At 43.9% G+C, this 14,456-nt stretch overlaps 3 long non-coding RNA genes across 5 annotated transcripts; 1 reads left to right on the top strand and 2 right to left on the bottom strand.

Moving 5' to 3' along the window:
- The first annotated feature begins 33 nt into the window (after nucleotides 1-33).
- Nucleotides 34-806, top strand: LOC140683757 (uncharacterized). Its single transcript, XR_012055174.1, has 2 exons — nucleotides 34-246; nucleotides 560-806. It is a non-coding gene; the product is annotated as an uncharacterized lncRNA (long non-coding RNA).
- A 1,667-nt stretch (nucleotides 807-2,473) lies between these two features.
- On the bottom strand, nucleotides 2,474-3,471 carry LOC140683755 (uncharacterized). The gene is made up of 3 exons (XR_012055170.1): nucleotides 3,395-3,471; nucleotides 3,221-3,257; nucleotides 2,474-3,117 (listed from the first exon to the last, which is right to left on the bottom strand). It is a non-coding gene; the product is annotated as an uncharacterized lncRNA (long non-coding RNA).
- Nucleotides 3,470-12,135, bottom strand: LOC140683756 (uncharacterized). 3 transcript variants are annotated; one of them, XR_012055173.1, is made up of 4 exons: nucleotides 10,840-12,135; nucleotides 8,176-8,254; nucleotides 7,478-7,637; nucleotides 3,470-3,494 (listed from the first exon to the last, which is right to left on the bottom strand). It is a non-coding gene; the product is annotated as an uncharacterized lncRNA (long non-coding RNA). The 3 variants fall into 3 exon arrangements; XR_012055171.1 differs by lacking the exon at nucleotides 8,176-8,254 and having other exon boundaries at nucleotides 10,840-12,133; XR_012055172.1 differs by lacking the exon at nucleotides 10,840-12,135 and having other exon boundaries at nucleotides 8,176-8,550.
- Nucleotides 12,136-14,456: the final 2,321 nt, after the last annotated feature.

Here is a 14,456-nt window from a genome sequence, read left to right as displayed (position 1 = left end):
AACCCAGCTCCCTGCCCTGCTTTCTCGCCGCGCTTTCTGTTATGCCGATGGATATATGTTCGGGTCAAAATTCACTTTGCCCGTGGGAATTGTTCCAAAGTCCAGCAGAGCCATCTGGGGAGAGGGGCGGCGGGGGACAAACTGTAATTACACCCATCATCTGACCACCCCCCAGGACGTGGCTTTTGAGATACAGGGATTTCTTAGCACCCATGTGTTAAAGGGCTGAAGGAGCGTTATCCTCAGGTGGGTTTTATTTCTCTTAATCCAGTGGTATTCTCCTGTGCCTCCGGGGCCTGCCTGTGCTGGCTGAGTGGTGCCCGGGTGTGCAGAAGGGTGTCATACTAAAGGGGTGAAGGTTTTGCCAGACAAACCCCACCGTGCTTTCTGAGAAGGTATTGGAAGGGCAAGGAAGCAGCCTTGTCTCGCTGAGTTTGGTGCGGGCATTCACCATCTGAGCTACTTTGTTCCTGTCACACAGAATATTTCTTCATACGGCATACATAGTAACAATATGTGTGTGTCAACATACATCTTTCTCCTGCTTTCATCCTCCAAGGACCTCATGCGGCAGATGGAGTGGAAGTCCAGACTGGCAGATCCCTGGGCTCTCTATGGGCTTGAGGAAAGGGTAGGGGGAAAAGACACAGAAGAAAGAAAAGGCTATATTGTCATTTAAAAGCAGGTATTTCAATGCTCTGCCACGGACTCATCGTGATACAGGCAAAGCATTGGCTCTACAGAGGCACCTGCTGGCTGAGAGAAACACATGAAGCCACCCTACCCCCCCGCCCCCTTTCCCCCCCCCCCCCAAAAAAAAAGAAGAAAATCTTTGCTTTCAGTAGATCTTGGAGCTGTTTGTCTCTTTGTTTCATTTTTAAAGATTTTGTGTCACCCCTTGGTGCACTATGTAGTATGTGGGGATGTTGCCCTGGTCACACTGACCCTGAGGAAGGCTGGGAGATGAGTGACAGGTCTGTCTGAGCAAGGAGCAGCTCCCATCTGGCCCCTCCACTGCCCCAGCTACAGGTCACACCCCACACCCCTTGTACCCACAGCCTTCCATCTGGGCAAGGATAGAAATCCAGCCCAATTGAAAGCCTGAAGGAGAATATAAACCCTTTTTCCTCAAGGATCATGTTCCTACAGTGGAGTGGTGGGTGTTATTCAAACACTGCAAAATATTCCCCTTTCCTTTGCTTTTTCTGTAATTTTTTTTACAAATTGTTACAGAGGGTTTCTGGAAACAAATACTCATCCAAAATAACCAGAGTTCCCCATATTCAGGATACAATTGCCAAAAGTGCCTTCCAAGAGACAGGGAGAATTCAACCTCCCCCAGGAAAAAGAGGGGATGTTTCATTAACTGAAGATAAAGCCAATTTAAATTTCCCGGAGGCAGGAATCACTTTGACTCTATCCCAGTTCACTGTGAACAGTTCCGTCTTTATGCCAGGCCTCTGCACTTCAGACCAGCAGCAAGCAGATTAACTCACTCAATCCTTTTATTTGGTGGAAGGTCTTAGGTGCCTTTTCTCCTCGTGCTAGATGAATGTTCTATGAATGAAGGTAGCTCTACTGCAAATAACTTCCAATTCTAACACTTCTCTGGATGGACAAAATCCCTCCAGCTGCTGCTTTGAGGGAAGTCCCCCACAGAAACCCCACGGAAGACATTAAATCCATGAGTGGCAAGGGGCAGCCTTATTCCTGTAAAGCTACAATGTACTGTAAATAATGTACAGAACCCAGCTTCTAAAATTACCACTACAGGATTGCTCACGTCGTTTTATATTTCATCTGTGTCCTGTGATCTTCCCACCTGCCAACATCCTGTTACCAGGAGAGCAGTGTATGCGAAGTTTGTGCAAATGGTCATGTACTTGCTGAATTCTGGCACCAGCAAGGACATTCATGTGCCTTCTATGTTAACTTTACACCATAATAAATACTGACAGTGCTATAGAATCTGCAGTGTTTGAGCTAAGCACTGCTCACCAAAAAAGCAGATCTCTCTGTGTCCCAATTATGCTTCTTTATTAGCCTTGTTACGTTCCCATGTCCATGGCCCCTGAGACAGAAAGCATCCACAGGCAGGATTTTAAATACGGAATACCTAAAAGCATGATCCCCATGTTTAGGAACTTAAGGAAAAACATGTGATTTGCAGAGGCAGGGTAATGACTTATTTGGAGCTGTGAGATGCTGAGAACTTTTGAGAATAATTTAGGACTTCATCCTGCAGATTGAACTCAGTCAATGCTTTGGCATTGACTTCAAAGGGCATAAGATCAAGCCTTATTTAGGGGCTCAATATACAAAATTAGGAGCCTAAATTTAGGCATCCATATTTTAATACCTTGACCTGTGTTAAGTAATACCCTTCATCTAATCCCTCTGTTTAACCTGAAAAGAAACGAGTGTCAATAACTTCTTACTGACTTGCCTAAGAGAATCTGTGACAAGAAACGCATTACCCGCACTTCGTTTATTTTTAATCCCCTCTCTCAGATCCCCAAAATAACAGCTGAAGCAATGTTAGTGGAGGAGCTCAGACTCACTTTGAAATTGGAAGAGGAAATGTGAGAAATGTGGACATCAAAAAATAAATTAAACAAAACAATATTTTCTTAGTATTCCATCTTGTGGGCAAGTCTGGGGGGGATAATCCAAATTAGGAGAGAAGTCAGAGAAACAAAGAGTAATTTTAAGCATTTTAGTGCCAGAGCTATTTCTTAACACAGAGCTCACTCACTGATTTCAAATATAGTCCCTCAGCGCAGAGCATGGAGGACAGCACAAGAAAAATCAACATGTTGGTATGGCCTTCTAGCAGATATGGAAAAAAGGCCAGAATGGAGTGAACTGTTGAGAGAAGCAGCCAGGGGAACAGATCCTAAATATCCTGAGGTATTTCAGGTGTTTCTTTCCATGTAAGAAATCATGGGGACACAAGACTGCAGTAACCCAGCTATGGCCAAGCTGGCTACAATGGTCGCAAAATGGTCAATCAATTAACTGCGTGAGTCTTATTATTGTGATTATTTCTGTGTCGGTTGCAGCTGTAGGTATAACAAAAGGTTGCTCCTCTGAGATGCTTTGCCGACGCTCCCTCTGCTGTGATGTAAATAGAATACATGTGATGGGTAAGAGCAGTGCTCAGCTCGGATCTGCAAGGATTAGAGATGCCCATGCACCACCCACTGGCAGTTTCACTTACCTCTGTCACTCAGGAGTTTCCCAAAGATCTTGAGATTCTGGAAAGAGAGAAAAATGTTCATGAATGCACAGCACCATCACTCATTCTGTCCTTCTGGGTTGCTTTCGTTCCCCGGACACTTTCCCATAGTCAATAATCACATCATATTATAAGGAGTTGTATCCCTTTCCTTACTCTTTGTCGGGATCTTCTGGGTCATCCTTCTGCAGTAAGCAGCAGAGGCAGTGCCAAGTGAGTGGAGGTAACAGGACCATCAGCAGGATTGTTTTAACATCTACAGAGAGATCAAGAAACACAAAACGGTTCTTCCTGCCAAAACGATATGTAATGTCAGCTTAAGGGTATGATCATCTTGACCCTGACTTATATTTCCCTGGCTAATAGATCTGATAGGAGTATACACACACAGTTTTTGTGATAGTACTTCACCTTACACTTACATCACGTTCCCTGGAGAAGTATCTGATGGGGCAGCCTTACTTATTAAATCATTTTCTGTAGGGGAGAATTCATTTGGGCTCATTTATTATCATTTCTCCTGGAGCTCATATTTTGCATTCTGAGCATAAGGAGTGGGTGTTATTCATGGCTATGGGTCTAAGAACCAAATGCTAATTTCAGGAAAATGTTCTATTGTCTGAGGTTGATCACTTGATGTTTGTCCCAGGTGCTAAACACATGTTGCTCGCTGAAGGAGATATGGCTTGATCTCAGATTTCGACATTTTGGTAACTACCAAACAAAAATAAACTAAAGTATGCCTATCCCTCCCTTGCAAATCAAGTGGCATTTAGCAATATTGACTTGAACAATAAATAAATCTATTCAACAATCAAATCAAAACAACCTCTGTGAGGTACCAAATGAGTACAATAACAGAGATACAGAAGTTGGACAGTCCTCTGCATATGCAGTCCTCTGCAAAGACAAGCAAACAGGACTTCAGTCCAGGGGAGCCCACAAAGTGCCTCTTCTGCATTCCACAGGCCTCGAAGTCCCCCCAGCACCTCTCACCACACTTCAGAGATGTAGCAAACACCAAATACCACAAACATAACACCACAGAAAGGGAAGAGGGCAAGGCTCTCTCCAAAGTCCTGGCAGTGACAGGCTGTGGTTTGCACCAGTGCCCCGCACAACTATCACCATAACTAGCACCAAGGAGAAAGATAGCAAACACCAACCAGTGGTGTCTGTCTGATCCAGAAAGGACTCCCTCCTGCCCATAGATCAGACAGTCAGAAAAAATTCTGGGGATATGGGGACAGATCACGTGCACACCTTGCCACCAGTCATGTCTTTTCTCTGGTCACTCACTCACCAGTTCTCCCCTAGAAGGAAGAAGCCACAGAAGGCCTGCCACACAGCCAACAAGGGCTGACCCAACCTCCTCTCATTTGGTCCAGGAGACCCAAAAGCCCCTCTACAATGAAAAATGGGGCGTATGTGGGGGTGGGAGGTATAATTTCGCTGGAGTGAAAAGCCCAAGAGCAGCTACTGGCTATTTGTGATTTCCTAGGGTAGCAGAGGGATGTGAAATGTATATGTATATGTACCAAAAAAATACTTGTGCCTCTTCCCCAGTAACTAGGGTCTGAGGTAAAGAATCTCCCCGAACACCACTTCCCCACAGGTGACTCTAGACCTCCTTGCACCACTTCTTCCTCCCACCCCCTTTCCCACAAGTAACTTGTGATCATCCCACCTTCACCTCCACAAAGGACTTGGGACCTGATCTCTTCAGGAAATCCTGCCTACTCAATTGTGTGGGCTATAAACTCCAACCAAAGGATGCTCCAATAAAATCTGCAGCTGGATGCCAGTTAAATTTTCATACTTATGCTAGATTATTATCTGATGTGTAAACCACAAACCATATATACAATTGCAAGGCTTCCATCTCAGAGGTATATTAGTGTCTGGCTCCATACTCAAAAAACATCCAGTTTTTTAAAAATAACAGACCGTACAAATTGTTTTGGATAAATGGAAATTTTGTAACTCTTTTCAATTGCAGTTTACACAAGATTGTATTTCAGTTTTGTGAGGATCTTAAGTAGAGCATATTGAATACACTTCAGTGAGCAATTTCATGAAAGCATGTTGGGTTGGTCAAAGCAGGGGAGTTTTCTTAAATTCCTTCAGTCTTTAGACTCCACAGATGCCCACACACCTTGGTGGCTGTCTGCCCAGAAACACATCTTCACACCCCAAAAAAGGTTGGACAGTACCCCAACTAATTGCAAATCAAAATAAGGGCAAATAGTGTGTTAGAAGGCTCCTAAATTCTCCAGGTTTCAGTCTCCTGAGGGAGCTCTTCTCAGCTCTGGAACTGAAATGTACAGCATTTCTTGAGAATAGAAGCTGAGAGAGAATCTTCCTCATCCTTGGGCAAACTCATCAGCCTCCTCCTTGCTAATTATAATTTCCCAGATTCTTTTTTCCTCTTAGCATTTCAAAACTGAGTTCTGAAGCCAAATCTTGGAGGAAGGAAATTTGGTCCGAAACAGCTTTAACTTGAGGCAACAGTTCACTTCTGTCAGTTCTGGGAAAACTTCACTTACACCGGTAGGACAAAATGTGGCCAAGGCTTAGAATGCCTGAGATGTCAGAAAGGCCTTCCTTCTTACAAGTAGGATATTCATAAATAAAATTACTTTTGAAGAAGATTGCAAAATCTGAATTGGGTAATTGGTTTTCTAATGTCACTAATTCACAGAAAGGTCAATATTAAAAGCCCAAATGGTTTAAAACAAGCTACTAGACAGCTACTTGTACAAATGCCATCCATCAACAATATTAAGTTCAAACACATGATCAGTTTTGTCATTCCCAGTTTATTTTCTGCTCATCTGAAAAGAAGTGGTTTTTCTGGAACTAAACTATAGGTCAAAGAGCATAGCTTTTGACATCTATAGTTTGATAGAGAAGTTGCTTTTCAATATTATCTGCATTCCCAAATATACAATATTAACTCTTTTAAGGGCCAACGGACAGACGAAGGGATATGAGTTTGTAAATCACCAGTGAATCTAAAATATTGTTTCTATCCTGGTAGCTGAAATCACAGTGCAGGTTTATCCCCTCCCCTTCCTGGACATTTCACAAGAGTTGAGTTGTGGGTGGACAAGCATCCATCTGTACTTGTGTTGCAGGACGGCACAGGACCATCAGGCCAGTGCTCCAAACCTGCGCAGGGCAGTGCTCTCTTGTCATTGCAGTGTGAGGCAGCAGCAGTCACCAAAACCATTTGCTATGAAGCACCTAACAGTTTGTCTTCGCTGAAAGTGACTCATAAAACAGATCTTACAGGAATGCATTTATAGTGGAGAGCCCATGTCCTGAGCCAACCAGCTTGCCCACACAAGAGAAGCAGGCCAGTTAGAACAAAGTTTCCCTCACCCTTTAGAAACAGCAGCATGCCATTTTTTTCCATCTCCTTTTCTCATTTATAATCTAAAAAGGTGAAAAAGCCCCAAAACACCTTCTCTACCCTGAACTAAATAAATATTTAAATCCCTTTATCTTTTAATGCTCATGACCCTGAAGTTTGGATGGCAAAAACCCATCCTGCTCATTCAAAATATCTTTATGCCACAGCTGGAGTTGTGTGCCATTAGTTTTGAGAAGGTTCATGTTTATGCCTCCCAGTGCCATGCACAGTGCTGTTCTGGGGCCCCAGGACACACCTGACACTGGGACAAGACAACTGTTCTCTGAAGCAACATCCCATGTACAGTCACTGGCTGGGGACCAGGGCTGTCAGCAAAACAACTTTTGTTTTACTCAACATCAGCCCAGTTAGGTGAAATAACATGAGCTGAATTCTGTTTTCAAAGAAAATGATTGCACAAACCAGTGCTATCTATCTGTGAAAACAAATAATTAAGCAAACGAAACCAGGCAGGAAACTCAATGCAAGAATAAGTGTATTTCATGAAGCACCATGCCCAGCTAGGTAGCCTGGCTCTAGAGACCAGCAGTCCTGTCTCTGACACATTTGGTCACTTTCTTCTTTGCACACATTTCACTGCATTTCACTTGAGGAGTTTGCTTTGATCTTCCATGGTTCTCAGCAGAAGGACCCTGCAGTGGTGAATGGCTCCTGCTGCAAATCTCTGCTGAAGTACTGTTTGGGCCTGTGATTTAGCTGGCCTTTTCTGCTTGAGAGGAAGGTGGCTTTAAAGTCCTTGAGGGGAAGAGGTGATTCTTGAAGAGAAATAACTTACTTGTTCTGTATTTCACTTTTGGACATACCTGCTGTGCATGTACCCTTGTTCCTGTCCTTTCTGGGGCTGAAGAGAGGTCTGAGCACACAAGACTGGGCTGGGCAGAGTGCATGATGTGAGGATGATGCAGAGCTTGCTAGAGGAGGTGCTGATAGAAGGTCTGTAGTTCTTCACCCACGGGATGATGCCTGGAGAATTCCATGGAAAGAGGGCAACCTTTCAGTTCACTATGTAACAGCACCTTTGATGCAATAAGAGACACTGAGAAGCCCAAGGGCTACCACCTTGAAGAATGAAGTGGTTGCCAAGGGAGTTGCCTTCTTTAATAACATGCATTCTTGACCCAGATGCAGACCATGTGCAAATTGGCCACACTGCTGGACAGCATCCTGTATGACAGAGAGCTGAGGCTGGTGGCAGGGGGCTCATGCCAGGTTTCAGTCAAAAGCACTTGCCTTTCATTTTGTTCCAGACTGAGCAGTGTAAATAAAAAAAAACTGCATCAGCCAGTGCCAATTTCATCCAGTCAAAAGTTTGGCAAATTAGTACAAATCAAAATTCATTAAGCAGCTGCTGAGGTTGCCTGAGCTGGCTGAATTTTTCTCCAACAATGTGCACATGTGCTTCAGAGAGCAGCTATTGGGTCTGTTCTCCCACACCCAAGACTCATTCTGGCAAGGGGAGGACTGAGAGAATCATGCTGGTACTGCTCTCCTGGTATCCCACCTCTGGACATCCCGGTGAATGAAGGCCTCTGATGGGATCATCAGTAAGGCAGGCTCATGGTGCAGGAGTGATGTCCTCCCTAGGAAGCAGTAACCAGAAGAGAATCAGGATGTGGGCTACATGGAAGTCCCTGCACACTGTTGGAGGCACCCAAGCACAGCACCTCTGTGCCTCCTTTCAGAAGATGTACTGTGCTCTGTCCTTGTAGACACTTTAGGGACAGTCGCCTGCTGGCAAACAGGAAAACACTATCCAGGGTGGTTTATTGCTGGCTGCTTCTGTCCTGAAGGTACCAAAGCATGCCCAGCTCCAAAGCACTGCAGGATTAAGACCAAAAGAGTCAGCTGCATCCCAGAAGACTGGTACATATTTTACTCTGACCACCACCGGTCATGCCTAGGCGAACAAGAGTTGCACACATCTCTGCCGGCAGAACGGAGGCAGAGTGGGGGAGAAAGGGTCAGGATGGACCTTACAAAACACTTTCCTCTGGAGGACATTCATTCCCTATTAGTATTCTGCACTAGAGCAAGACGAGTAACTACAGAACTGAAAATTAATTATTGATTAGTCAAGACTGAAACAAGTGTGACTCAATGTGATTTGTTACAGGCAAATAGAATAAAGTCCAAACTGCTCATATACAAACCCGAAGGTTTAAAAAGGCCAGTTTTCAAAGTGGAAAACAGTTCAGCATTGAGCTAAATGAGATGGGAGTGAAACACAAACAGAAAAAATTGAATAGTTAGGAAATTGAATATTTTATTGGTGCTGAAATATCATAATTGAAAAATAACGGTGGTTTGGAGGGAAAATAAAGCAAAATAAATATGTAGATGTTGGTCTCTGTATGGATTTGTGTATATGTAGATATGGGGAGAAGAGAGAAACTTGTAGCAATAATTAATGTCATTTAATTGATTGCAACTGTACAAAATTGACATGGGGAGCAAAAGCACAGAAAGGTATCTGTGAATAGGAGATTTTAGGGCAGTAAGACTGCTTTTTTTTAAGCAGAGTGAAACCAAAGGATATAAAAAACTAGTTCTAGACAATTACTTAGGGGTACTACTGGTTAAATAATTATCTTATAATGATACAGGGAACAGCTGTAGCCAACAAATGTGGCTGTTGTAGAGTTTGGACAGTGATGACATATATTTTCTTCCCAAAAGAGACTGTGGAGTTTTTTACAAATATAGCAGAAGCAAAAGAAACCTGAAGGCAGTGATTTAGATTGAACACACACAAAACCCGCAATTTATAAAGCACTAAAAAGTGTGTTGGGAGAAGGTTCTGAGGGGCTGTGATAAGTTTGGGAAAACAGATTTCATATTCCTAGAAATAAGGTGGCACTGTACCAATATTACCATGAATAAAACAAGAATGTGGGGTGGCACCGCAGCCAAATATCCAGAGCCCTGGTGAAGCCTCCATTCCTTAGCTTTTTGGTTAGGGAGAACTAATTCAAGGGGATAGTACACTTTGCGTCAGTGAGTCTAGATACACAGAAAATTGACCAACTTGGTATAATGACAGCTTTTATCAGCGAGATTACAAGTTTGCTTGATAGAGGTAAAAGTGTTGATATAATTCATTTAACTTCTTCAGGCCATTTTAGTTCACACCATAGAATGATAGAAAATATGCATGGATCTTATCAAAACAATTAAAAACTGGATAACTAGTAGGTCTTGGGAAGTGATACTGTAAGAGAAGAGTCACTGATAGTTGGTGCTTTTGGCCCAGCTCATTCAAATCCAACACAAAAAATGTGTACAAAATTATTCCTATTCAAGTCTGCAGATAGTGCAAAGATGGAATTATTAAGTGGTGAAGAGGATGTCTTTGGTGCAGAACAATACAAATTGCATGGGCTCATGCAAACATAATGTATTTTAACACAGAAATATACGACTCAACTGTACCAAAAAGGAGTCCTCCTACCAGAAAGGGATTTCTACCCAAGCAAGCCAGAAATCTGAAGAGGACTTGGAAGTCATGGAAGTATCTGCCAGAATGAAATACAGTGTCAAGGGTAATAAGATCCTGGGCTGCAAAACAGGAACTATCAAACAGGAAAAGGGAGATTGCCAGCCTTTAGCACCAAGAAAACTGCTGCTGGGATCACTGCATGTGCAGGGAGGAGTTGGGAGGGTGCTGAGAAGAGCCAGAGGATGACTGCAGCACTGAAAAAGATGCCATGGATAAGGGTTGCCATGATGTAGCCTGGTTTTGGATGAAAGAGAAGGTCATGGGTGATTTGGTAATGCCATATAAGAGTTTTCTACTGGAGACAGGAGTACAGTAAGGCTCTCCTTGGTTTAGCCATTACAAATATTGAAAGAGCCAATGGGAGGAGACAATGCAAGGAAATCTTGGAGATTAGAAATGAGGCAAAAATTACAAGTGAAGAAAATTACAAGAAGCTCTGGTGGATTTTCTGAAAACTGGAAATCTTTCTAGACAGCTTTCTAGAAAAGAGCATGTTTCTCCATAAGTGACGGGGACAAACTCAGTAAGTTTCTTTGTCAGGTGTTATACAAATCAGATGAGATGGTCATCCCAGTCCCTTCTGATTTATGCTTCTTGATCTATTATAGAAGTTGTATTCTGTGTCTGTGTTTGTGGCTTGCTCTGATTGCAATAGGGATTCACACCTACCTGCTGGACAGTCAGTGCTGTTTCTCCACACCCAGTAGCGATTCCCTCCCTGACAGCCTCTTTTCCTTCTTCATTGCTGTCTCCAGAAGCAGCAGTCTGCTTCATCGCCTTCCCTCTTGCTTTCCACAAGGTTCAGACTCTCACAGGTCACTCGTGGCTCCCCAACACTCCATTCCTGTCCTGGTGTCCCCAAGTCTCCACATTCCTCCAACCCTACTCCTGCTGCTCAATCCTAAGAGATGTCTCTGGAAGAAGACCCTCCAGACGCCTGGGAGGATGCCCGTGTCTCTCTTCAGCTACAACGAGCAGCTGCGAACTCAGACTTGAGTCACGGGCAGCTTGGGGGCGGCTAAAGGCAACTTCTGAGCAGGGAAAGCAACTCCCGGGACTATCAACTTGCCCACGTTATAGTCCAGCGTTATGGAGAGCGGGGAAGGGCCCCAGGGCACGGACTCCCGTGTCGTGCCCGGCGTTCATACCCCGGCAGGGCTTTAGGAGGGCCGGCAGCTTTCCCCGGGGAGCGCCGCGCCCGGCTGCTGCTGCTGCCCACACCGCCCCCTGCTGGGCGCCCGCGGCAACCGCCCACCTCGGGCCCCATCGCCTTCTGCTCCGCATCCTGAGGGGAGGGATCGCACCGACACCCACTCCAATGCCTTGGGGGTTCCCGGAACCCCCGCCTTGGTCCAGGGGTCTCGTGTGGTGGTAAAGTCTCTCCTCCAACCCGTGCTTCCAAAGAAAAACTCCGCAGCCTCTTGTTGTTCGGTCTCAAGGCAGTTTATTGCTCGTTATCTAAAAGATTGTCTTCGCGGGCTGCGGCTGTTTGGTCAGCGGCCCAGGCAGAGACACACACACTCCTGACACCCTCACTGTCTGCTGTCTTCTTCTTCTCTCTCCCCACCCAGGGCTGCTGCTATTATATATTACGTGTTATATGTTTACAGTTTTTCCCCAATACCTACTACCTATGTTACAAGGTGCTTTTCTACTCTAAATCAATCCATAAGTGCCAGCATTATCAAGAAACATGGAGGTATAGAAGAATAAGGAGGAAGAACAGGATCGGCCCACTTTCCTCCATCTTAGAACTTCTGACCCCCCTGTACAAAGTAAAACCCCCCTGTACAGGTGTTAAAACCCCCCTGTACAATACTAAAAAAATTTTCCCCTCTATTTTGTAACTACTTCTACTATACCATCTAACCCTTTGTGACTGCTTGTTCCACCTTCAAATTTGGTAACTCATTCCATGGCTCAAACTCAAAATCACAGCTGTTTCCAGCTGCTTGCCAGGGTCTAAAATGCTTCTGACCAAGGCCTGGAACCCCCAAAAATGTCTGAGGGACATTTTGAGTTCCAACAGGGGGTATGTGGGATTAAATATCCCTCACCCACAGGGCATGGAGGTTCAGCCTGGATGAGGGGAACAATAAGGAGCGCCTCTTTTCAGTTGATGCTACAAATTAAAAATGCCCGTGAAAACACAGGTGCCTGAGCCAAAGAAGTCTCTGCCTCCAAATGCCACCATGGGAAAGACTTGACAGCACCAAAGGAGGCCCATTGGGCAGGTGTGTGAACAGGAATATCATTAACACCCCTTGCATCACTCATAGCTGGAAGTGCAATCCCATTACCTGTGCCCTCTCACAGGATGGTCATAACCCCAGCAGAAAGAGAATGCTAAAAATTAACTTATTAGCATTGTTGTTATTCCTAAGAAGCAAAATAGAGGACTCAAAGGAATGGCCTGCCCCCTCCTGACAGCCATCCTCTGAAGACAGGACTTTTCTGCTGAAGATAGGGATTAAGGAGAAAAATGAGTCAAGATTTCCGTTTCTGAGATAGCTGGTAATAATTAACATGCAGCTTAATGGAGGAGCATGTTAGTTGAGCTTTCCAGGGAATGTATTCTAGCTGCGAGAAGATAGAAAAATTCCAGAGTGAAATGCAACTGGCCTTGCACCTCATATTTCTTGTGGTCCCCAGATCCCATCAGGCCATTAGAAGGCCTGAGCACACTGAATCTACTCTGAGCATTTTCTTTGTGTGTAGAGAACTTTGTGGCAAAGCTGCTAAACTCCAAAGATGAAAAACAGGATTATTACTCCAGTTGGAGAAAGCTGAGGCTTAAGAAACCCACAGGATAACCCCATCTCTCTGGCAATATCTTTTTGCAAAAATAAGACTGTAACTCTTGCTGAAGTTCCCCCTCTAACCCAAACCTACTCTCCCTTTCAGAATTTGGTTCATGTGGAAAAATGCATCTCAGGCTTTGGCACAAAAGGATCCTGATATGCCTACCAACACAACAGGTCACTGTCTGACCTGGTCTGTGGACTGCACATCACCATAAAACCACTCTAAATAAAGCAGCAAGGGAGCACAGACCTTGCTGTAAAAGGGACAGAATAGCCCCACCAGCAACAGGTTAAACTTTTAGCATACCTCTGGCCTATCTGGTAAGGAATCCAGGACTGATTTCCTCTGTGGTAGGACATTTCCCACACCGTTAACCCACAAACACTACCAGTTTTCAAGCAGGGAAGTGAAGTGCAACTTTTCCCAACAAATGGGACTAGGCACATTTATATACAAAGAGTAAAAAATGCCACCAGTTTGTGTTATTGCTTACTATTGCATATGCAGCAGGAATAGCTTGAGATAGTGTAAGAAAAAATAGCCATATAAACATATAGATTCTAGGGTATTTATGGGTGAGGAAGGACAGATAAGGCAGTGTAGGAAGAAAAGAAAATGAGAAATTTTGCCTAAGGCAGTTGAGAGGTTGAGGAAGACATGAATTTGAATGAGAAAGTTTTGAATATCAGAAGATCTCCAAAGTATTTCTCCTCTCCTTCATAAACACAGAACAGGGGAAGGGGAAAAACATGCTGAAATCTTAACTCACATAACAGCATATTAAAAAAAGTCTCACTCCATGCAATTACTTACAGCTCTGTACAGGCAAGGAAGAGGGGACTGAAGGTCCATGAGTAATCACAAACCCCAATCTCCAGTAATTACTATCTAACCTTTAAACAAAAAGTCCTCACAATTTGCCAAACTTAACTGTAACTCTATTGTCCTTGCTCCTTGGGTCCCTTGGCTCACAGTTGCAAGAACCACTCAAGCAGAATGTCAGGTTATAATTCTGATAGCTGGTGGAGACAAAGAGAAAGTCCACCAGGGAAAGATAAATATTGTTCTATAAAGATCACCAACCAAATCTACTCAAATTCCAGAAGATAAGCATTGTTAATAATTTCCTCCTCAAAGTGGCCAGCTCTGGCCTCTCCTGCAACCTCTTATTCCCATGAAGCCAACATTTTTGAATAATAATTTTTTTTGAAAAATTACCCAAAACTAAAGCAGTTTTCCTCTGGGTAAAACTTCTGTCCCTAATTTAGCCAATGTGGGCTTTAGGCCGTCAGACTTTTTTCTTCTCTAGAGGGTCATACAGTGCATTTGGATAAATACAGCTACATCTGAAATGCTCACCCATTTTATTTTAAACAAAACATAGTTTCTATCCACCTCCAAAAGACATAAGTATTCAGTAAGTAAATGTTACCCTTTCATTTCACCAAAGTGACAACTTTTTCAGATATCACTGAAGAACA

This window comes from Taeniopygia guttata, chromosome 3, assembly GCF_048771995.1.
Source record: "Taeniopygia guttata chromosome 3, bTaeGut7.mat, whole genome shotgun sequence".
Classification (NCBI taxonomy): Eukaryota; Metazoa; Chordata; class Aves; order Passeriformes; family Estrildidae; genus Taeniopygia; species Taeniopygia guttata.
The sequence above is the reverse complement of the archived record's forward strand: the minus strand, read 5'-3'. Positions and strand labels throughout refer to the sequence as shown.